Here is a 26173-nt window from a genome sequence, read left to right as displayed (position 1 = left end):
TCAGTTATTGATTAATGGATTTGATTCAAACTTAAAATAATTGTTCCACATCAGCACCCACAACATATTAGGTCTATAACTCTAGCACCAAAATTTCATGTTGAAGTTTTGATGCACTTTCACTATTCGTTATTACCAAACAGATTCGACTCGAACCTAAAATAATTATATCACATTATCAGTCTCATCATTATGATAGATACATGGGCTATAACTCTGGCACCATTTTTTCATGAACTATGTCCCCTTTTACGTAAAATTGCATGTTTTGATGCACCTTTACTCTATTATTAATTATGTTATTACCAAACACATTTGATTAAAACATAAAATAGTTACACCACATCATCAGTCACGTCATATGGCCCAAAGGCCATATAAAACTTGCACCAATATTTCATGAATTATACCCCTTTTTGCTTAGAATTTCAAGTTTATATTGATGCTTTTACACTATATCTTTGTCATTATTTAATGAATTTGATTAAAACTTAAAATGGTTCTTGCACAACATTTGACACAAATTCCATAACTCTTGCACAATATTTTGTGAATTAAGTTCCCTTTTTACTAAGAATTTGAGTTTAATGTTGATAATGTTTCACAATATCTCTGTTGTTACTTCTTTGATTTTATTCAAATTTGAGACAGTTATTACACAACATCACTCACATCATATGACACAAGGTTTATAACGCTGGCACCAAATTTATACGAGTTATGTTCCCCTTTTTTCCAAGAATTACAGGTTCAAGTTGTGATGCACTTATGGTCTATCTCAGTTAATACTGAATAGATTTGATCCAAACTTAAAACAGTTGTTCCACAATATTGTTAGCCACACAATATGACTCGGGATGCATTACTTTATTTTGCAGAATTTATAACTTAATACCTTAAAAAGTTTGACACAGACTTAAGTTATTGTCCAATATCTTCATCCACATTGGAGTCCTTAAACACTCCAGAGACAGCTCCAGCTTCCTCAGATGTGCCAAGTTTCACTATCCAGCATTGAAATAGTCGAGCGTGCTGTCTCCTGTTGTGCAGGTAATGTTGGATATCTGTACACATTCTTTGTAGAAATGAAATTTCTTTCATTTGGTAATATAAAGTTTGGAATAATCCAACCTATTTAGACTTTGAAAATGTATAAAGTCTGGACAACCTAGCAGTTGCAGCTAACTTGATACTTGATAGAAAAGTCATCATTAAACTTGTAAAAGTTTCAGGAGTAGTATATTATTAACATTAATAACTAGTCATACTTCGTGTTTGTGTTCATTAATTACATGATTATTGTCTGATTATTCAGATATTGCTAGTGTTAGTATTTTGTGGAACAGAATTTTGTGCATCTAAGTGAAACACAGATAAGCACATTTTTAGCTCGTCTTTACGAAGTATATGAAGAGCTATCCTACTCACCCCAGCGTCGGAGTCTTTCCGCGTCCCACCTTGGTTGAAGCTTTTTACACTTTCTCTTTTTTATACGCCCGTTTGAAAAACGGGATGTATTATGGGAACGCCCCTGGTGGGCGGATGGGCGGGCGGGCGGTGTCCACAGACTTTGTCCGGAACATACCTTCTACGTGCATGGAGGGATTTTAATAAAACTTGGCATAGTTGTTCACCATCACGTGACGGAGTGTCACACGCAAGAACCAGATCCCTAGGTCTAAGATCAAGGTCACACTTAGTGGTCAAATGTCAAATTCAAGAATGTCTTTGTCCGGAGCATATCTTCTTCATGCATGGAGGGATTTTATTGAAAATTAGCACAATTGTTCATCATCATGAGACGGAGTGTCTTGTGCAAGAACTAGGTCCAAGGTCAAGGTCACACTTAGAGGCCAAAAGTCAGATACAAGAATGACTTTGTTCGAAGCATTTCCTTCATGCATGGAGGGATTTTGATGAAACTTGGCACAGTTGTTCACCATAATGAGACAGAGTGTCATGCACAAAAACCAGGTCCCTAGGTCTAAGATCAAGGTCACACTTAGAGGTCAAAGGTCAGATTCAAGAACCAGGTCCCTAGGTCTAAGGTCAAGGTCACACTTAGAGGCCAAAAGTCAGATACAAGAATGAGTTTTGGCCCGCCCGCTTAGCTCAGTAGGTAATAGCGTTGGTCTACGGATCGCGGGGTCGCGAGTTCGATCCTCGGGCGGGGCATATGTTCTCCGTGACTATTTGATAAACAACATTGTGTCTGAAATCATTAGTCCTCCACCTCTGATCATTCATGTGGGGAAGTTGGCAGTTACTTGCGGAGAACAGGTTTGTACTGGTACAGAATCCAGGAAAACTGGTTAGGTTAACTGCCCGCCGTTACATGACTGAAATACTGTTGAAAAACAGCGTTAAACCCAAAACAAAGAATAACTTTGTCCGAAGCATTTCTTCTTCATGCATGAAGGGATTTTGATGTAGCTTGGCACAGTTGTTCACCATAATGAGATGGAGTGTCATGCTCAAGAACCAGGTCCCTCAGTCTATGATCAAGGTCACACTTAGAGATCAAATGTCAAAGTTATGAATGACTTTGTCCGGAGCATATCTTCTTTATGCATGGAGGGATTTTGATTTAATTTGGCACAATTGTTCGCCATTACGAGACGGAGTGTCATGCGCAAGAACCAGGTCCCTCGGTCTAAGGTCAAGGTCACACACAAGGTCAAAGGATACAAGAATGAAAACTTTGTCCAGAGCATTTCTTCTGCCTTCTTTATGCATGGAGGGATTTTGATATAACTTGGCACAAATGTTCACCACCACAAAATGGAGTGTCTTGCGCAAGAATCAGGTCCCTAGGTCTAAGGTCAAGGTCACTCTTAGAGGCTAAATGTCAGATACAAGAATGACTGTCCGAAACATTTCTTCTTCATGCATTGAGGGATTTTGATGTAACTTGTCACATTTGTACACCATCATGAGACGAAGTGTCATGCGCAGGTCCCTTCTTTAGAATTACTTCCCTTTGTTCCTTTGTTGTTACTAGAAATAGCTTGTATTGTAACTTTTTCAATACTACTCGTAGGCAAAAATCGAGACCACTTTTCTGTAGTACAACATGCATGTTACATCCAATTCTGAAGTGTATTTTGACCTATCTCTACCTTGTTATGATTTTTGTGTGGACTTTCAATTTTTGGTGGGAATCTTTTTTTTTTTTTTTAAGATTAACTTCCCTTAAACAAACAACTATTACTATCAATAACTTATATTGTAACTTTTTTATAATTGACCGTAAGGAAAAACCAAGACCACTTTTCTGTGGTACAACATAGATGTTACTTTCCAATTTTATGTGTATTTTAAGGTATCTCTACCTGGTAAGGAGTTTTTATGTGGATATGGAAAAACAAAAGTACTACAATAATTACTACCATAAAATTAAAATTCCATTTGCAAATATAGGTGCTAGTGTAAAGAAATTTGCTGTTGCGAGCGTATATTGTGACATTCTGGCACTCTTGTTTTTTACTGGCAAAGCTCTAATTCAGAGTCAAGCACCGAGATAAGTCGAACGTGCTTTCTTATGGACAGCTCTTGTTATTGAGAGTTCAAGGTTTAAGTTTTGATGCACTCTTACTCTATCTCAGTTATTACTAAACTGATTTGATACGAACTTAAAATATTGTTCCACCTTTTCAGCCACATCATATGACACAAAGTGCATAACACTGGCACCACTTCCTAATTTATTATGCACCCTTTAACTTAGAGTTTAAGGTTTATTTTGATGCATATTCATTATATCTCTCCTATTACTAAATGGATTTTATTCAAACTTGAAGTAGTTGTTCAACATACTATAACACAAGGTGCATTACTCTTGCAGCAATATTTTATGAATAATGCCATCTTTTTGCTTAGAATTATACTTATTTAGTGTTCTGATACACTGTATCTTTATCTCTCTTCTTACTTAATATTTTTGACATAGACAATTGGAGCCATTAAACACTCCAGTGACAGCTCAAGTTTCCTCAGATGTGCCCAGTTTTACTATCCAGCACGAAATAGTCGAGCCCGCTGTCTCCTGTTACAGCTCTTTTTGTGTCACTTGTCGTGAAAAACCTGAATGAAGTGATATATTTGTATTTCAGCATAACTTCATCTCTTGATCAATTTACTCTATATTCGCACACATTGTGCTTACTACTAGACTGCATTTGCTGTTTTAAAAAGATTAAGTGCATATACAATAAAATCAAAGTGTTTTACATGTCTCTTGTTTCCAGATATACATGTAGTTGAAATAAATATCAGGCAATATCTTGTTTATTTTATTACTCGAAATAAACAACCAAGAAAACCAGTTACAATTTCACACTTTTAGAACCAAAATTTGTAAAAGTATGACTGTATTAGTTATCATTAATGGGTTATAATTGACACCTAAGATCCGACTTGGTGACAAACCAAATTGTAATTTGTTTCCCAACTGAGGGAAAAACTTGTAAAGGGAAAGAACTTGGTCGATCGGATGGGAACTTGGCGCGCTTAAAGCAAAACAATCTTTTCTTAAAATAAGCAACTTTTGACATGTCATTATGCTTAAACTCAGTTTCCACAATGCAACAAGATGAATTAAATGGTATACATCTGAAATCCTCCCTTACACCATTGGTGACGTGTTCAAGTGTATTTTGCCATACCGACAATAAGTAAGTTTGTATTGTATTGTATTGAGTATATAAAGACGTTGACTTCACAGGTAAGTTAACTGTCTGCCGAAGATAATTGAAATACTGTTGAAACAGGCTTCAACTGGATACAGCCGATCAATAAAAACATATGAAGGTTTCTACTATTTATATATATAAAATGGTCTCCTTAAGCCCATCTTAAAGAACTGGTCTCCTTAAGTCGTCTTAAAGGAATACAAAATATAAAGGAGACCAACTGTTATATATATTTTTACTCTACACTTTTTTGGATGAAAACAGGAATTAAAACAATGAAATAACATAAATTAATGCAAAATGAATGGAAAAATAGCTGAGAAAGAGATCGACTGGAAATATAGGTTTTGTCCCCTTAATGCCTTATAATTCTGACGGTCCACCTAATGCCAAAAGCAGAGAGATATATATATATATATATATATATATATATATATATATATATATATAATGCTTTTCAGTTACTTGTGTAACAATAATGAAGAATTTTTTTTTGTAAAAGATCCAAGGGCTGAATTTTTAAGCAAACAAACAATGTGTGGCGCAAAGTAAGGGAGAAATAGCATCAAGCAATTTAAATAATATGATATTCAATTAACGTAAATAAATGGCAAGCGATGTTTTAAATGTTTGGTTCGCGTAATCATGACGGAAACGAACATGTATACATATTAGTAACAGACCTTTGGAGGAGCGAATCATAACAAAAGGCCCTGAAACGACATTTCTGAAATCACTTTTTAGCCAGAGACAAACAAAATACAACCAAAATAAGTATGAGGTAAATTTGAAAGAAAAACAATGATACAATATACGACGGTGCAAAGAGTGGTAATACCCTGCCAACGTTACCCGCGTATAAGATTTCGAACAGTCAAAGGAGCCCTAGTTTAAACAGAAGTACGGCGAGTCATGGTGAACCAAGTGTACAAAATGAACACAATATAACAGTGTAACAGTAAAATTTGTAAAAAGACCCTTTGAAAGCAAATAATACAACCAAGCAGAACAATAGAAGACTCGGTTTGTTTTTTGTTGTTCATGTGATGTAATGAAAAGTGCAACACCCCTCACTCTTTTAACACCCTCCACCCCCACCCACTCCCCCAATCAGCACCGTCTTAAGCGGATGTGATAGATAATAGAATTTTTAAAAAGATCCTCTGGAAATAAATAATGCATCTAAGCAGAAAAATGTCAGGCTCCGTTTGTCTGAATCTGTTCACGTACGAATAAAATCATTGTGAACCAATCTAGCCGTACAACAGCTAACTAAGGCTGGGCAAGTGTTATATTCTTTCCCAACCACTTCCATACCAACACAGATATGCAGAATACGCAGAATAAGTTGTCAGACCAAACGCATTAATTTAGTCAAACTGACAATATTAACGCTGTACCGACATGAATACTGTCATAAGGTGTGATGGAAATATAAGTATCCTTCATCCGTATTTAACCTTGCAACCACAAATGAATACAAGCAACATCATTGACTCAATAAGGCCAAAATGAAATGCCCCCATGGGTTAATATACTACAAAGAATAGAAGCTAGTTTAGAAATGAGATAAAGTGGATATAAAACAATTTATAGACCAAAGTTACCCGTTGCAAAGACTACAGAACTTACTGAAAACACAAGGACTATTTCTGTAAGACATGAATAAATGTAAAATATTTAAAATTTGGTTAGATAAGCTGATTAGAAATAAGCTTACTGGATCAGAAAATTCAAGTGCAAACGAATTAACTGATGTAACACCAAAGTAGTATTAGGACATAAGTGACCTATTCGAAAGTTTAAACTATGACCATAATGATATTAACAACAGATTGAATGCCCTGCAGGGCCTAGTGACGAAAATGAAAGTAAGCCTGAGTGAAACAAATACACAAGCATGAGTGAAACAAATATACAACAATACGATCTAAATGAGACATTAAATGCAATGAATCTCACTGCTGATATTTCAACAGGACATCACTAAGATACCGAACATATTTTGAACGAATTCATCAAGGATAAAATTAATACCCAAAGAAATATTATATCGGACACAAACTTTGTAGGAGAACACGGGACCAACTGACACCCAGATAAGTTACAGCCAAAACCAGAGATGAAAAGGCAAGGGAGCTGATAAGATATAAATGCCCAGTAGTACTAAAAGGTAGTACTAATTTTGTTGTTAAGGAGGTAGGATACCTTGTTACAAGGGTAAATTCAAATTAGTTGAACCGCAGCATGTTTTTGTATTTCGTGTAATATGAAGTTTTAACTGCTACAATCTCAATTTCGTTTGTCTCTGTCCCTTCAAGTTCAATTTTTATCCAGGTTTGAAGAACATGACACTCCAAAGGTATTTCATATTGAAAGAAGAAGGAAAATATGGATATTTAACACTTTTCAGTGTATTTTAGTTCCATTGATATCCGTAGAAGTCTGCATAATTGATAATTTTACTGGTATGCACGTTATCTTTCTAATATAAGCTTAAAATGTATATGTCGCGGGGCTCGTGTTTCCATGGTAACGCATTTTCTCTCATTTTTAAACAACTATGTATAAAAATAGGGGTTTTCGACGGCTTCAGTGCCATTCTGTTAATGACCAACATGAAATATTTGGGGAAAATTATTAGCAAAATACCAAGCACTTTACATGGTAGCCTATTTTTCTTAAATTTTAAAGTAACCATGGCAACAGAGATGTTTAAAATAGCTTATATCTTGCTGTTTGTCGTAATTTCTTTTAAAAAAATATTGAATAAGATTATCTTTCTAGTTGATGTAGCTTTAAAACATATTATTTCTAACGTAGGTTACATTTTCGTGTTATTTGCATTTATTCAAACAAATTTCACAGCTTAGAATACGTACAGCAGTACCGCTCGTCTGCCATTTTTCATGGAAAAATCGTTCAGCGTGCCGCTATTATTCTCATGGATATTGTTGAAATGAAAATAAAAAGCCGAAGCTGTGTTTCTTAAATAGACCAGTGTCAACTCTTTTGAATTTTACATTTAGATACATAGGTCACGGGCTTCGTTTCCATGGTAACATCAATTCAGTTCAAGAAACCACAATTTTCTACTGAAATTTGAACGATTTTAGATCTTAGTTTTAGTATGTAAGTAACAAATTATCAATGGAACCTGAAAAATAGGTATTACAAATCAAACTGCTAGACTTTTTGTTTGAAAATGGCCGTAACAAGCAACCTTTCACCCAACTATATTCCAAATAACATTGGTTACCATCATCCATTTTCTTACATTCCGCATAACATTTCAATATAACTACATAAATAAAGCAAAATATTGATTATTATTCAGAGCAAAAGACTCATAAAAAATATTTCAGCAAATAATGGTTATTTGAAAATAGTTAAAATAAAGAAAATGTACAGAATTACGTACTTTCAAGATAAAAGCTATTAATTTTCCGCGGTAACTGACACGTAACGTCATGACGTCAATGACGTCATCTTAATGCAACATTGTTTTGAAGCGTTTCTGCGGCAATTTATTCATTATTTCTGCATTATTAAACCATAAAGCATCAGATCGAAGACAAGTTCATGATTTGTTTTCAGAAGAATGAATATACAAACACATTTAGTTTGTCGTAAACGTCGTCGTAAATCGTCACGTTAGCTTCCGGTTGGACATGCGCACATACAAATATGAAGGTAACCTACCTCCTTAAGAGAACAATACAGAAATCGAATAGCGTAGAAAGTATTATATCAAAATTGAAATAGGCCAAAGAAACTGATAAAAATGCTAAATTAGTGAGAGACAAATCATTCATAGGGAATGAAAGATTTATTCCTGGTGATGATGAAACACCCTCCAATGCAGACATAAGTGAAAGCACAACTAATCAGAAAAAGATATGTTTCATAAGAATATAACAGTACAACAATACAAAAGTATATAACTAAAAGTGTATATAGACCTGATTCAAGACAATATAGCCTAACCTACCTTCACCCATAAATAAAATTCAAATAGAATCTAGATGTATGAACCACAACAGCAAAAATGTTCAAAGTTTCAAAAATATGGAAGCACAACACGAAATTTCACAACATAATGCTTGCTAAAGTGCTGTTAAATCACCTGTAGACACAAATCTAGAGCTAAAAAGCATATATTTTGCTTAGGAAACAGAGATCCTGATGAGAAACGGCATGAGACGGATACACAGAAACAAGTAAGAATTATCATACTATGAGACCTGAGGAAGTGATGCAACATAACAATGTAAGATTTACAATAGCGGAGGAAAGCCAGAATGACAGTGAATCGTAGTGGTGTGAATAGGGAAACCAGTATGAAATTAATGAAATCTAATATTTTACCGAAAAAGAAGTACTGTTCCATTAACGTTTGTGGATTTAAGTCAAGACTTAATTATCCTGGACCTTTAGATTTATGATATAATTACAGTTTAAGAACATAATACTTGATGACATCATTGACACATTTGCGATAGCTTGTAACCAAGTGTTTACAAATAGTAGACACTAGCATCCTAGATATAGATCAGGCAAAATTTGTCTTATCATTAAAAATGAACCCATATCAAATTCATATCGAAAGTGAAATAACTAAAAGTGATAGCAAATCGGTTTGATTATTTTAATTTGTGTACAAACTTAAAAAAAATGATATGAGGAGTCATAATATATATTCATCCAATTAGAATTAAGTTTGCTTAACCTGGTCCATATTACGAATTGCGAACATAAACATATAAGTTTAACGTTCACACTACTAGATTTCTAGTTGGACTGGTCCATCATTCAAATTGGGCAATACCACTTCTTACTTCAAGGGGTGTTCACTGAAGTTTTGCTGACTGAATCGCGAACAATGCATGCCTTGATAAGCATTCACTAAGGTGCAGTCTGATCTTGGTCAGCACGTATTGCAAAGGAAAACCACTTGCAGGTTAGCAATGTATCTATATTACAGTTTTGAAACTTTATCGCAAGAGTTGGAATTAAAGGAGTTGTTTTTACAATGTTATGAGTTTATATTACAAAAATCATTTGTTTCATACGAAGCACGTCCAAAATGCAAAGGGGAACAACTAGCCCGCTACTTATATTAATATATTACTTTTGTCTTGACCTCCTAAATGAAACATGGTCCAAATCAACATTCGATTTGCCACATTGAGCGTAATGTACTCTATAAAACCTATGTTGAACCTAACCCTAACCTGGCCGATTTAATGTTAGTGACAGTGTCCATGAATATTCATCAGGTCTATAATGCTCAAAAAGCAAATTTAAATCCAGTTTGGTAAAAATGCACAATAATATAAGGGCTGTGTATGACGATTTTTTTGAAAAACTCGGGTATAATGTTGACAAAAGCTTTAAAGATACATTTGCTAAACTCTGATTTCTGAGCTCAAACGTGTGAAATCTGCATGCCATAATTTTTAGGATGAGCAGCAGCAGCAGCGGCATAAGCAACAGAACAGGTCCGTGTTTAAGCACTGAACAATAAATAGTCTTCAACAGATCTACCAAGGTTAATTAGGTATTCCAGTTCCTATCATTAGCGTATGAGTTTTCCTCCACCACAGTAGGAGTAGCAGACATGACATTGATGAATATTTGATTCCCTGATATTCCGGAATTCCGTGAGGGACATTACCTTTGAATGTACGATGAAAACGCAAAATCCCGAGACTACGATACCGAAAACGCGATACTGCGATAATGATAACACAATACTACGATAAAGAAAACGCGCTAATGCGATATACTTTCAAATTTTCACCATCGTACTGTCGCGTATTTGTCATTGTAATATCGTAATATCGCGTTTACCTTATCGTTATCGTAGTTTCGTGATTTCGTAATGTCATAATCGTACTATCGCGTTATCATCACCGAAATATCGCGTCATCATCATCGTATTGTTGCGTTATCACTACCGTATTGTCGCTTTATCACTATCATACTATCGCGTTATCACAATCGTTCAGTCCCATTAGCACCATTGAACTGTCGCGTTATTATCGTTGTACTATTTGGTAGCGGATATTGATGAAGATTGACAGATTCTTTTTTAAACGCTCCGGGTAAAATTAGGACTCGAAATGATAAATGAGTTCAGTTCATTAATAACTTATGCTCCGGACAAAAATTATGACGGACATATCTGACATTTGAGCTCAATGTATGAACTTGACCTTTGACCAACAGACCCGGTTTATAGCCCGGCTTATAAATCATTCGATCTTGCACTTTTTAGTAGAGACAAGCCATGAACATAAAATGATTGAAGGTTATGTCAAACAGAAATCTGGATATGGAACACTGACTTTTCGCACCTTCTCTTGTCAGGGGCTGACAACTCATATAAAGGATATTTTCAGCTAACTTCTTTTTAAATCGTCATATTTAGCTCAAATTTTAATAAAACTTTAAGATTTTTGGGATTTAAGTGTTTTGTGTTAATACCTTTCTATTTATAGTATCAAAAGTACGTTTATCTCAAGTTTATTCATGTGCAACGACTTTCGTTATTTTGATAAAAATGCTCTTAGTAGTTATATATTTTAATGAATCCTGACAAAATTGTTGTATATTTTATCTTTATAGGAATGTAAAATTGAAATAATGTAAATGAACAATATATTTCAGAAAAAGACAAAAATATTCATTGTGGTTTATAAACAGCTACCGGTCCTTCTTTTTCTATCAAAATTACTGTAAAATGTTTGTAATATAATATTCATTTTTCAATACAAAACCCTTAAAACAACACATATTAAACTTCTGTGACATTATCCGCGATCGAATATATCTTTTTCCAGAAAAAAGTCAGTTAACACAATTAAAAGGGAGGTAATCGGTAAACGGAAATAGAGTGTGCATATTTGTCGCATTACCGTGATTTATGTGTTATAATATTGGTTAGTTACAAGTATCCAGGCACTTATGTATTTAGATTAAAAGGTTCGTGGTCTCATAAAGAATAACTGAGTAGAATCATTCATGGCGATTTACCATTAAATAAATTGCACATTCTGACATAGCTGGATTCGGTTGCTCTTAAAAGAAGAAAGTAGTAAAACTCTGTATATTTAAAAGATTAGAACTAATATCAAGTGGGCGCAGCACGAGTGATATGATAACACGCATAAGATAACAAACTAGAGCAAATCACTAAATTTGATAAATTATTTCGATTCTAACACGTTACGAAAGGACTTTAAAGTACATTCTTGACGACATCCATCAAATGCTAGTATTTGCCCATTTTCTGTTTTGTGTTGATTTCTTTCCTGTGCGACTGACGTAATAAATGTGACGTCAGGAAAATGTATTGATATATAAAAATACACAATAATCTGCTAGGAAAATAAATTCGGTTGTGTTAGAATCTGCAATGACGTCCGGTTTATTACTACATGGATAAATGAAGCCCAGCAAAATTTTATCATGAAATTTCAATGACCATGTAAGAATAAAAATAAAAAAAGGCCGTCGAGTGGTTTTTCACCTGATTTATCACAATTCAGAGCTCAGATGCGCAGGAATTGAGTCAAATTGTTTTTAATATATCTAATTAAAATGCGATATTTGTAACAGCGTGATTTATTTAAAGACATGGGTGTGAAATGTTTCTATAAATCTAACAAAGCTGTTTTACTCTTTGTAACGGCATGATGTGTGTATCACTCAGTATAGTTTTGCAAACTAACGTAGCTCTAATTAATGATATACTCAAATTAACAGTACTAAGTCGCGATTTGTTTTTTACGTTAACCAAACTGTATTTATATCTGACAATTGAAAGAAAACTGACATCAGAACATAATTTAATCACACAAAGCATGAAAAAGTCTTACAGAGTTGTTATTGACCTATCATCCGAAAGGCCTATAGTTATAGTGTAAAATAAAAATGAGCTAAATATATTCGTGCTTTAAATGTTAAGGGGTGCGTATTTGAACGCATCAATGTAGTCCATACCAAAATGGAAACTGCTAATTTGCTATTTATATCATATAAGCACATTTTTCATTTGTCTTTCTTTAACATTGTTAACACTGATTCAGTTTTGCATTACTTTAGCCTAACTGTTTTATAGATAAACTTTTCAACTTACAGCATATATTTATTTATGACTAATGTCTAGTGTAATCATAAAAGAATGACGACGCGACGTCTGTAAGCAATCGTCGTCCAAACGTTCTGATATTTGTAGCCCCGTTTTGGAAAACCAATTAACTTCTGTAGAACTTTTTTTATTTCATTTCATTTCATCAAATGCAATCGTTTCAGAGTACTAAGTTGTGTAAAAATGCTTATGTTCATCTTACACTCCCTTTCATTAAGAAATAGACTGTTGTGCCTTGGTGGTGCACATCTGGGTTTGAAACATACGGACGTGTTTAGCTTACAGAAGGCGGTAGTCTTTACACGCGCTTTAAATAAAAATCATGTATTTCATACCAAACTATAAATTTGTAAACCACGATGGTGATGTGTATCTTACAACTTTTACTTGAAATATTCAGTCTAATTTTACATATTTTGGGAGTTATTCTTCTCGGGAACCCTACAGAAAATGTATAAATGTGGTGTCACAATGCAATTTTCCCATTGGATACATCCGGTAACATACACATTTACCATACCGCAATTGTTCCACCTTTACGTAAAGTCATAGTAATGGTGCATAGGTTTATCGTTTATAATGCAGAAGCAATTTTAACATATACTAATGAGGTAGCCTGTCCAAGTTGTAATGTACTTTGTTGACTTAGAAACATGTAAAAGTACATTTATAAATATTGTGTCTACAGTCACACAACAGACTAGCACAGTATATCATCTCACCGGTGAAATGCAGTTTGAAATAAATATACTAGTCAAAAGTTCCAACGCCCATATGTACATAAGTATTAATATTTCATTTAATATTATACCAAATACACTGAAATTTGACATGAGTATCACATAACTATCCTGTAACAGAATAAAAAACAAAAACTTATCAAAATACCACAGTAGACGGCGATAAAATGCATTAATTGATTGAAGGGTGCATTTTTAAAGTTTGCAGGATAAGTCAGAAGCTCGGATGTGACCACTAGCAGTATTCACTACGGCTTAAAATTGTCGCCGCATTGATGCGATCAAGCGAATCACACAGTAATGGGAATGTTATGCCACTCCTGGATAATTGCTCCGGTTGGTTTCAAGAGTTGCACGTGGCTCGTATAAATATGGCATACCTGCAGCAGAACGGCGTCAACATTCTTGATTGGCCTGCGTTATCTTCCGACATGTCGCTAATTGAGCACGTGTAGGACGCGCTCGACAAGGCGATCCGCCAGCGTCATAGACAGCCCGGAAACCTACAAGAACTAACCAGTGCGATTATCCAGGAGTGGCGTAACATTCCAATTAACTTTGTGCGTCGTTTGATCGCATCAATGCGAAGAAGATGTTTAGCTTAGGTGAATGCTGCTGGTGGCCACACCCGCTATTGACTGATCCTGCGAACTTTAAAAATGCACCATTCAATCAATTAATGCATTTTATTGATATCTACTGTGTTTTTTGTTAAGTTTTTGTTTTTCATTCTGTTACAGGATAGTTATGTGTTACTCATGTCAAATTGCATTGTATTTGGTTTAATATTAAATAAAATATCGATACTTATGTACATATAGGCGTTGGAACTTTTGACTAGTATATATATATATATAACATACATAAAATGTGACATATAAATGTTTTCAGATTGTTCTGTTTATTCAAAATAAATTATACATTATCTAGGAGATGATTATACGAATACCAGTGTAGATTATTTACTCTCGGAAACTTAACAAAATATTCATTTACTTTATAACTTAGTCTCGTTTGGCTACCGACAAGAAAATAAGCTAACTTTGTTATATATTCTGACTTCATCACTCTTTTCTCTGATTACCCAGCAGTGTTTCGAGTAGACAAGGGACATAATTATACAAAATTTGAATAGCCTCAGATGTTATGTCAAAATCATCTCCAGGTGAATTGTTTGAAAACGGTCGTGTTACCTCTATATTACGATGTGAAGATATTCTTGCTTAGCTAATGATATCCCAGTTCCGTTTGTCTATATTTTTCTTTAATAGATTTAACATTGTCTATTTATCTGTCATAGGCATTGTTTTTTTCTGTACACGTGCTAATTTATTATCACCAAGTTACTGACAATTTTAATTCATGAACAAAATGTGGAGAACTAGATAGAATAGAACACTACAGTAATTTCATTTTTTATATGCATTTTACTTAAAGGCGTAAACAAAACTGTCTGTGTTTTGTTTTAAAGCAAAACTGTTGTCTTTATTTGCAGGTCAAATATTGAACAAGGATCAGAAGAAAGAATAGATAGAGACATTTGTGAAAGGAACAAAGGAAACTTTGGAAGTGTACTCTTTCCTGAAACGAATAACTACAACAAAGATGTGATCATTGTGTTAGAAACATAATTTTCCATTCTTCTAGTGGTTTAATTAGCATACAAATATATATACCTTTATGTTTTTATACACTTCTCTGTTCATATATTTTTTATATTATATTTGATCGAAGTAGCAATGAGAAAACGGGAATATATAAATAATATAAGTGAAAATTATTGAATTTTGTGCTTGAAATAACTTAAAGTGGAGATATGACGTTTCTTTGATCCTTGATATTAGCACAATTGTTTTGTTTGTTTGTTTTGGGTTTTTCAACAGTATTTCAGTCATGTAATGGCGGGCAGTTAACCTAACCAGTGTTCCTGGATTCTGTACCAGTACAGACCTGTTCTCCGCAAGTAACTGCCAACTTCCCCACATGAATCAGAGGTGGAGGACTAATGATTTTAGACACAATGTCGTTTATCAATTAGTCACTGAGAACATACGCCCCGCCCGAGGATCGAACTCACGACCACGATCCGTAGACCAACGCTCTTACCTACTGAGCTAAGCGGGCGGGCTTAGCACAATTGTACTTGATATTGATATCTCATTGTGATGGAATATAGCGGCATTCGGATACATCGGTTGGGAAAGCGATACGACCTTGACTCATCCCGTATATTTACTCGTATAGAATAACTTTTTGATCTTATTTGAAATTCCCATTTAAATCAACAACTAATTATTTGTATTGATGGGATCGTTCGACACAGATTAAAGATAATTATTAAAGGAAATTATAGCTACATGTATATTTCTTTCGAAGCTTTTAATCTTAGTTACTGACAGATTATATAATATGGAAACACTTGAGAATTAGTTATTTTCACTTTTCTTTTCCATTTTAAAATTGAAAAGCATTTGTAACGGGTATCAGATGTAAATTGTCTACATTATAAAGCTCTGTGTAAGCGGCAGCCTTTCGACTGTGCATTGGTCAAAATAGTAGGAAAGCTTTTACTGCCGAGGCTACCCGGGTTCGATTTATCAGTCAGACATATTTTTGTTGCTTAAGCATTTATAAAATAGTTTAGAAACAAACGATCATGTTTTAAAACTCATAATTTGACAAATTTTCCAGAAGGATCATTCTTAGCCTAAATCTGGTGTCTAGGTGTATTCTATTTCTTAGTATATAATTCTCTGGAAACTTATTGTTTTTTCTATTAATATGCACACTTTTACTCTTTATATAAAATACGTTATTATTATTTTGAGTAAGAATGTAGCTGAAGCATCTATTGTTCAGCTGCTTTGTCTGTTTGGGCAACATCAAAGAGTAAATATCAACAGACATTAAAAAATAACAGATAAAAGTGCAAAATGTGAATTGAAGCATTCACAATGTCACATTTTAATAGATAATGTTTTAGAGGAGATTCAAACCAGAAACTTAAGAACTAGGAAATTCTACACGGTCGCGTGTGCGTAACGCTATATATCACGGCCGATCAGTCGGTAAATAGTATGTAGATATTTTACTCTAATTATGTGGCTCACCTTGCACAAATGACAGGCCATCCCTAATCAAATTGCTAGTTTTATATCTGTGCAGGCTTTTCATTTACTTTGAAAATAAGTTATATATGCAACGATAAGAGTAAACATATACATCTACATACACAAGATACTGGAAACAATATTAGCAACGGATAGGGTAATATTGATACAAGAACACCTTTATATTTTACTCTGTGGGTCTTTGTGGTGTAACGTATCGTTGACATTACTGTTGTTATAATGATATGTTAAACAATGTGCGTTATTTCAAGCCTATGATTCACAGGTTTTGATTTATTCATCCTAATGTTAATGATCTAGTAAAAAGGGTATACAATGTATTAGCATAGGCATTATTGCTATACCCTGTAACACCTTTATACGACTTTTCACAACATACATGTTTATATTTGTTAAAGGGAGCAAACGCAAATAAAGTGATCAATTTTAAAATATTTTATATAACTTTGAGTTACGAAGAAACCAATTAAAGGGAGCAAACTCTGTGACAGATAAACGTTTTATTCTGTATTTATTTTGTGCTGTAAAGCAACTTCTGTTGTTGCAGACTTACTATGTGTTTCCTGTTGTGTGCTTATTTTAATAAGAAATAATGTAAGACAATATAAGCACAAATATTGTCAACATATTATTTACATTTTATAAGGATAAACATTGTTAATATAATTAACCTGCAAAGAAGAAATTAAAATCTGTGAATTATCATGAATTTTTCGTCTTACGACTTCCATTTCAAAAAGTAAATCAAGATCATGCGGAAATATTATTTGTGCAATAGCTAAAACTAACATCGTATTCGTTTCTGCAGTCGGTATGTGTGCCTGTTTTAGTAGAATTATTGCTATTTAGGGAGATAGTTAGGTAGGTATCATTTTGATTAGTAATCATTGTCACTATGTGGTATCATGGAAGAAAAGACACAGAGCATAGGGGAAATGTTACAATAAACTAATTTTCAACTTTTCAAGAAAATATAAAATATGGTGTTATTTGCAACCCTTTAACGTTAAAACCTGTACAAAGACATTTATTTCTATATGTAATAGCTAATTTCACCAGAGTTTTTGTTCAGTGGAATATTACCGGGATCTCAATAGGAAAATTTTCGGGATCCCGGTATATCCCGCTGAGATCCCCGTATATCCCACCGGAATTCCCATATGAATTCCCGATAGAATCCCACTTGAAATCCGGGATTTCCGTTGAGAAATCAAGCGGAATCCCGCCGGGAAAACTAATAGTGGAGTATTGTAGTCTTGCGCCAGGTGTAGGCTGCAATTTTTTCTGCTCTGCAAAATTGGATTATTTTGTAAAAACCAGTGATTCTAGAGATTGGATTTTTGGCTCAGATTTTAATTAACTGGTGACCAACATACTGCAGAGTTTATTTTTTGGAATTATCATTGGATTTACGAATAACTTTGATGTAAAACAATCGTAATTTGACAAATATTGGAGTAACGTTTCAATAATTTCAGTCCGTTTTGGTGAACAACATCTCACTCGAAATTATGGCTAATCCGTGTAGAGGTAGACAATACAGTAGAGACCAATTACTGGATTACAGAGATGTGCCTAGGAGGTATACAATACCGAATAAAGAAACATTAGCTATGTTGAAAAAAGTATAATCTTTTGAAATACAGAGGTAAACGAGCTGGTCGCCCGAGGATAAAATCTAAAGCTGATATTCACTTGACAAATTCTACCCAAATTAAACTAGATCATATATTTATATCAAATACACACAGAAAGAAACAACAGGAACGTTCAAATGTGATCCAATTTAAACTAGATCATTCATTTTTATTGAATGCCCGAAGAAAGAAACAACTGAAACTTTCAACTGTAAACATAAGGTCTGTGCGAGGAAAGTCTGCTGACCTTCTCCAGCACATATTAGAGAAGGGTATAGACCTCTGTGTGATCACTGAAACTTGGCTACAGCCGGATGGTGAAGACGTTGTCAGGGGGGAATTGTCTCAGGATGGTTACTGCTTTGGTGATGTCCCGAGACCCGACCGTAAAGGCGGAGGACTTGCCCTGTTATACAGAAACAATCTCAAAGTGTCAAGATGACCAGCAGAAACCTTTCAGTCCTTTGAATGTGCTAAATGGAAAGTACGTAGTCAATCATTCATTTTCTACATCTTTGGTATATATAGACCGCCATATTCGGAGAGACACCCAGTAACTCAGGCTATGTTTATGACAGAATTCACTGAGTTTCTTGAACAAATAACGACAAGATCCGAGTCTCTGGTGCTGTTAGGTGACTTTAACATCCACATGGATAATAAGTCAGACTGCTACACAAAACAATTTCAGCAGTGTTTGAGATCTTTTGGACTGGTTCAACATGTCAATGCTCCTACTCATTCTGGTGGTCATATTCTTGACCTGATGATCACAAAGCTAAAAGACAAACGTGTGAATGTCTCAGAACCTTTCCAAGACTATTACATCTCTGACCACTGCTTTGTTAGTTGTAACATTGAACAGTGTCGCCCTCCCTTGATCAGGAAAGAAATGAAATCTCGCAATTGGAAATCTGTATCCAGTAACATATTACAATCAGAATTCGGTCAATTAAATAACATTGTACAGTAGTGAACTCGTCCAATGTCAATGATCTTGTGTCTGAGTTCACTAGAATCACGTCCGACATTGTTCAGAAACATGTCCCTCTAAAGAAAAGAACTATTCTCTGTAGACCGACAGTTCCTTGGTACTCTGGATACCTAAAACAGCTGAAACAATACAAACGATAAATAGAAAAAAATCTTTAAGAATGACAAATCTGACCTTTCAAAGAAAGTGTATAGTTGTGCAAGAAATGTATATAGTGCTGACCTTTCTAGGGCCAAGGATGAGTACTACCAGAACAAGATTGGAAAAGCAGAAGGAAACATCAAAAAGCTATGTCCTGTAACATCCGATTTACTGGGAAGGTCGAAGGACAATCCGCTCCCATTAAACACAAGTGCAGTATCTTTGGCAAATGACTTTCTACGATAATTTGCTGATAAAATAATCAAGTTGAGAAATGATCTTGACAACATATCAACTAAAACACCCAATGATAATTCTTCCTAGTCAAATCCACCTGTGATTATAAAAACATTTACTGCGTTCAAACCACTTTCCGAAAACGATATTTTGAAACTTGTATATGTATCAAAATCTACAACTTGTGAACTTGATGTGATACCAACTAAGAAATTAAAGGAGCATTTTTACAACTTGCTCCCGTTGTGACAGAAATTGTAAATCGATCACTGCTATGTGGTGTGTTCCCTGAGGAATGGAAAAGTGCTGTGATAAAACCTTTGTTGAAGAAGAAAGGTCTCCCACTTGAACTGCAAAACTATCGCACAGTGTCAAATTTAACATTCCTCTCCAAAATTCTTGAAAAAGCTGCACTAAATCAAATCAACAAGCATATTGAAGCCAACAATCTCCTCCCAGCTTACCAAAGTGCCTATAGAAAATATCATGGGATTGAAACAACAATGGTCAAAATGTATAAAGATTTTTTGGAAACCATAGATGAAAATCAAATAACAATCGTGGTCATGGTCGACTTGAGTGCAGCGTTCGATACCATTGATATCCCGATACTGATTCAAATCCTTCAAGATGACTTTGGTATACATAGCACTCCCTTGAAATGGATAGAATCTTATCTCACGAACAGAACAATGAAAGTTTTAGTCGAACAGTCAGCATCTGACATGGAGCCTCTGAGGTTTGGTGTCCCGCAGGGTTCTTGTGCCGGACCAGTGATCTTTACCCTGTATATATCGGCTCTCAACCGAGTGGTGCAGAAATATCCGGCTGATCTCTATGGATACGCGGACGACCACAAGATTGCGTTAAAAATTCAAGCGGGAAATTCTCAAAATGAGACAACTGTTCTTCAACAACTCGACAGTTGTCTCAATGAAATCATAAAATGGATGACAACCTTCAAACTGAAAATGAATCAGTCTAAAACTGAAATTATTATATATGGAACAAGACAACATTTAGCGAAATTGAACATCACAAGTGTAAACGTTGGTGGGTGTGACGTAAAATGCGTCGATCATGTCAGAGACGTAGGTGTAACTATGACCAATACACTCAGCTTTGACCATCACATTCAGAAAAAGTGTCAGATAGCTCATGTGCAGTTACGAAACCTTAGGGCTATACGGAAACATCTCACACAAAATTCAACTGAATCATTAGTGCATGGATTGGTTCATTCCCACATTGACTTCTGCAACAGTTTATTTACAGAAATTCCAGCCTACCAAATTAATAAACTACAGCGAGTCCAAAATCATGCCGCTAGAGTAGTCAAGAATGCTTCCTATGAAAAACCAAGTACCGAACTTCTGAAATAATTACACTGGCTTCCAGTTAAGGCTAGAGTCATGTTCAAAATTTTAGTAATAGTCTTCCGTGTCATCAATGGTACAGCTCCAGTATATCTGAGGGAAATGTTTGTACCTACTCGACAACGATACAGACTTCGCTCACAAAGTAACACTAACTTTAACATCCCTAGACGGCGAACAAAATTAGCAGACAGATCTTTGGCAGACGTTGGTCCCAAATGGTGGAACGATCTGCCTAGCTATCTGAAAAACATTCAGTCTGAAGCCAGCTTTAGATCAAAACTGAAAACACATTTATTTAGGCAGTTTCATGAACAATGAGTGTAGTCTTGTTAAAATACAAAATATCAGAAGTGGTGTAAAATAGTATTTATACATGTCCAAATCTTTCAATCTAAGTTCTAGAATCCTGTTCATATTTTGTATGTATATATGTTAAATGTGTGTTATGTAATTGTAAAGCGCAATAGAATATTTTATAATTTTTGCGCTATATAATTTATGTTCATGAGTTAAAATTGTCAGTAACTTGATGACATTAAATTAGTACGTGTACAGAAGAAAACAATGCCTGGGACAGATAAATAGACAACGTTAAATCTATGAAAGAAATATATAGACAGACTGAACTGGTAAATCATTAGCAAAGCAAAAATATCTTCAAATTGTAATATACATGTAACACGACTATTTTCAAAATATTCACCTGGAAAATTTTTTAATCACATAGAAGTATAAACGTTTTATGAGTGGTCTGCACTAAGTTAAGTCTGTGTTCAGACCCTGTGTTTTTTTTGACATGACATATCTCCTGAGGCTTTTCAAATTTTGCATAATTATGTCCCTTGTCTACTCGAAACACTAGATAATTAGAGCAAAGACTGGTGAAGTCAGAATATATAACAAAACGAGAGCTCCACCAAGCAGGGCAATATACGCCCGAAGGATTATTTCAAAGGAGGATGGAAGCAACATTTAAAGAACCTAACAGTTGGAGCCCAAAGGTTAGGAACAACAAAGGGGAAATATTCAGAAAAAAAAAATCTACGTTGACAGAAAAAAAAATAAGTCCAGAAAAAAATCCATACCAGGTATATATATGTCAAAATACACATGATAATTGGAGGTACTATCCATGTTGTACCACAGAAAAGTGGCCTCGGTTTTTCCCTATGATAAATGATAAAAAGTTACAAAATAAATTGTTTATAGCAACATAAAACGGAAATAATTAAATAAAACATTATTGTGAGTGAACAAAGAATGGATTTGCAAAAAAGGAACAAAACGAACATTGACCTTGAAGCAAGCCATCCAAAACATGCGCTTAGCACGTCGTCTTGACGTGGTGAACATTTATTCCGAAACCGCCTCGGTAGCTTAGTGGTAGAGCTTCCGCTTCGAGTGCGGGAGGTCGTGGGTTCGATCACCGGCCGCGTCACAACAAAGACGTAAAAAATGGTACTAGCAGCTTCCTCGCTTGGCGCTCAGCGTTAAAAGGGTAGTAGTAGGACTGGTCAGCCCTGTGTCAGTATAATGTGACTTGGTGGGTATCATGTCATGTGTCTACGGCGTTATATTTTAGTGAAGCAGCACTATAAAGTAAAAAACTATTGTGCTCACTGCTACAAGTAGACACCGTCGTTTATATAACTGAAAAAATGTTGTAAAAGACGTTAAACCCGAACACACACACGCACATTTATGCCGAGTGTCTTTGAAATATTTTAAGGGGTTCAAGAGTTATAGAGCGGACTGGAAATTGCTAACGGACGGACGGACGGACGTTCTAACGAAACGGTCTTTATGTGACACCCCCATTGTTCTCTCTATTGTTCTAACAGTCACATAAAAAGAAAAAGGTCACATAAACAGAACGGAATGAATGACATCAAAGAGAAAGTACCGTTATGCAGTCACTTAACCATCATTTCGCGGGCACGGACAGACGGAAACCAGCGTAATAACATAATACGGCCCTTCGGGCGTATAATAAGTTTTTCTAGTCGGTAGCCAAACTAAGTTGTTACGACTAAGTTGTAAAGTGAATATATAATTTGTTAAGTTTCCGAGAGTAAATAACTGATTCTGGTATTTCTATGATCATCCCCTAAATGACGTATTATCTGTTTTGAATAAACAGAACAATCTGAACACATTTATATGACACAGTTTATGTATTTTTTTTTCAATTTTAATCATGGCATAAGGTACACAAATCCAATAGAAATATCCCAAATTCAGTAATAGGCAAAATAAATGTCATATGTTGAAAATCCTTACAAAAGTATCATATGCATTTTTAATCAATTTCAATTTTATCTAAACAATAGATGTACTACTTTCAACCGGCTGGTTGTTGTCAAAGGCTAGTTGGTTCTGCTTTTTTTTCTAGTAATGAAATTTAAATTTTGAACCCCTTCGAAAATCAACATGACGTTCAATGCAAAATACAGTTGTATATGCACCTGGGATGTTATGCATGTCTATTCGTTCTTCTATTGATCATGTATATCTTATTCATGTGTAATTGTTCGTCTCTGATATGTGTTTTCTTCGATTAGCGCCTCTTGTCACCTACAATGTGTTTTACAATCATTACTATCCAAATATTTGACCAAAATAAATGACTATTCAAAACATTATGAATAACATTTAGAATGCACTATATCCTACAATATGTACTACAATTGATCATTGCATACTACCCATCAACAAAATATATTTTGCTTAAAATAATACTGTAAAACATGCGTTATTCTAAGTAGCGAAAACAACCCCAAACAACAAGAACAAAATCACAGCATCTTTTATTTAAGATTTTGTAGAATGTAACATGCAATTGAATAGATTTTAAATTGCTGTTCTTTATCAATTTAGAATGAATTTGTCGCAAGACCTCCGGCAATTTTATTTACGATCTTAAATACTTTTTAATATAACGTTGTAAAATCGAAATAATATTTTGAAAATATTTAGAAAATTTGGTAAAAACGAAATATCATAACCAGCCTGCTTCGCTCAATATGGAGAGCGCAGTTCTATGGATCTCATGGTCGTGAATTCGGGCCCTCGGCGAGGCGTATGTTTCCCGTGACAGTGTGTCTGAAATCATTCGTCCTCCACCTCTGATTCAAGTGGGGAAGTTGGCAGTTTTAATTTCTTTTCACGGAATAATTTTTATATTTATTTTAGACATTTATTTTTACAATTGGTAAAATCTTTTTATTACTGCGTAAAAGCGAAATCATCACAAGAGAACAGTCCACAGTATTTTTGAAGTAGCAGTTATTTATACGCAGATAAAAAATAATACATTATTTAGAATAGAAATCTCGAGGCTCAATATTTCAGTGCAAGCTGTAAACCAAACGTTTATCATTTTAATTTGTGCACAATTATTGTAATGAACTGGCCTATTAAAAATAAGATATTCAATATTGATAGCAATAAAAAAGAATCATTTCAATGTCAAAAAATTTGACAATGATAACTGCAACACACGCACCAGTTACCATTATAAAAATTCTACATCATTCGAAAGTAAAAATAAGAAATTTAATGTTTAGAGTTTCAGATATTATTAAACGAACAAATTATGAGTACAAAGTTCTACTCAAAGAAAAGTCTTAAGGTCTGCCATTGAAATAAAAATGTCATCAATGACGCGTTTGAACTTTTCTAAATTTTACATGTATAACTAATTATAAGAATCTTCTCCAAAGGCAGTTTGAAGAAAACCTAGGGAGACAAGATAGTGAAATAATTCCGACATAGCCTTTCTATGCTGAAGTACATAAAATTTCGGGTTGACAATTACGGTTTTGTTAAGAAATCGTTTTTGAAGATTAATGCAAATTTAATTGTTGATTGAGATGTAAGATTTCAATAAATCGCAGTTCTATCCTTATAATTAAGGTCTCTGTCAGAAAATCAACAATTACAGTATTCTCATATAATATTCAAATATACAAATGTATCGTAAATATAAATGTTCACTTACAGTCATCAGCTTTTCCAGTATTGGTATTTTGATCTTTTAATCAATCCCATTCAAGTTTAGACATCGCAATTAATTGTTTTCCCGTCGATCACAACATCATTGTTTAGTAACTTCTCAACAAAATAAAGAATATCACGAACATTTTATCCGATGATATTATCAAACTCAGTTAAGTATGTCCAAAAACATTCTTATTAAACTGACACAGTGTTTCTAATATTATATATTTCTTACACATTCATAGATATAGTTTAACAACGAGTGTTAGTGTTACTAGAGCTACATCAATACCGTAATGCAATGCCTAGATAGCGGAGACAAATATACAGACATCTACGCTTTCAAATTACTTTATATCTTTACACTGCATATAATTCTATGATGTATCGGCTGATGGAACATTCAAGGTATTCCAATTGCAAATACAGACGGAGCAAAATATGTAGCACGTTATAGCAAACATACCCTAAACTTCTTGCTCAACGTTTACTGTTAACGTTTATTTTTCTAAAATATTTTTCTTGTTAAATATCTACTTTTTCGCATTTACTTGTAGTCAGCATCTCATCTCTTAGCTCTGATTATCTAAGGCGTGCATAATTATGCAACATGTGAATAATTATCTCCTGTGTGGAAAACATCCGGTATGAATACAGACTAGACGACCCCATTCTTCTTGTTTGCTGCTTATAATGGAAGAAAGTTTTATAAATGTCACTTTTAAAGAGAGCACAAAACTGATTAAAACAGCTTTGAAATAACATAGAAGTTGCGGTTTCATACTTGTATGTGTGGGAAATCAAGTAGGTTAGTCACAAGACTGATAAAAGTGTTGTTATTCTTTTTTTCTGTTTTATTTGAACATTATTTCATAGGAGTCAAAAGCCAGCCTGATCTGAAGATTTCCTTAAATTGTAGGATTATCATATTGGAAATAGGATAAAACCCTCTTCTGTTCGCCGTATTTGAAAAATAAAATAAAATACAACTGAAAAATAATTATATATATGTCTATGAGCCAGTCTAGAAATCTAGAAGCGTCTGCTCGTGGATTTCTAGTAATTAGCA

The 26173-nt window shown here is 34.4% G+C and overlaps 1 protein-coding gene across 1 annotated transcript in view; it reads right to left on the bottom strand.

Moving 5' to 3' along the window:
* Positions 1-25407, bottom strand: part of LOC128551511 (beta-1,3-galactosyltransferase 5-like) — a 57372-nt gene extending 31965 nt beyond the window's left edge. Inside the window, exon 1 of the mRNA XM_053532400.1 lies at positions 25106-25407. The gene's annotated coding sequence lies outside the window, so the exon portion shown is untranslated. The remainder of the gene's footprint in view (positions 1-25105) is intronic.
* Between the last annotated feature and the right edge of the window lie 766 nt (positions 25408-26173).

This window comes from Mercenaria mercenaria, unplaced genomic scaffold, assembly GCF_021730395.1.
Source record: "Mercenaria mercenaria strain notata unplaced genomic scaffold, MADL_Memer_1 contig_1195, whole genome shotgun sequence".
Classification (NCBI taxonomy): Eukaryota; Metazoa; Mollusca; class Bivalvia; order Venerida; family Veneridae; genus Mercenaria; species Mercenaria mercenaria.
This window is presented reverse-complemented; position numbering and strand designations above follow the sequence as displayed.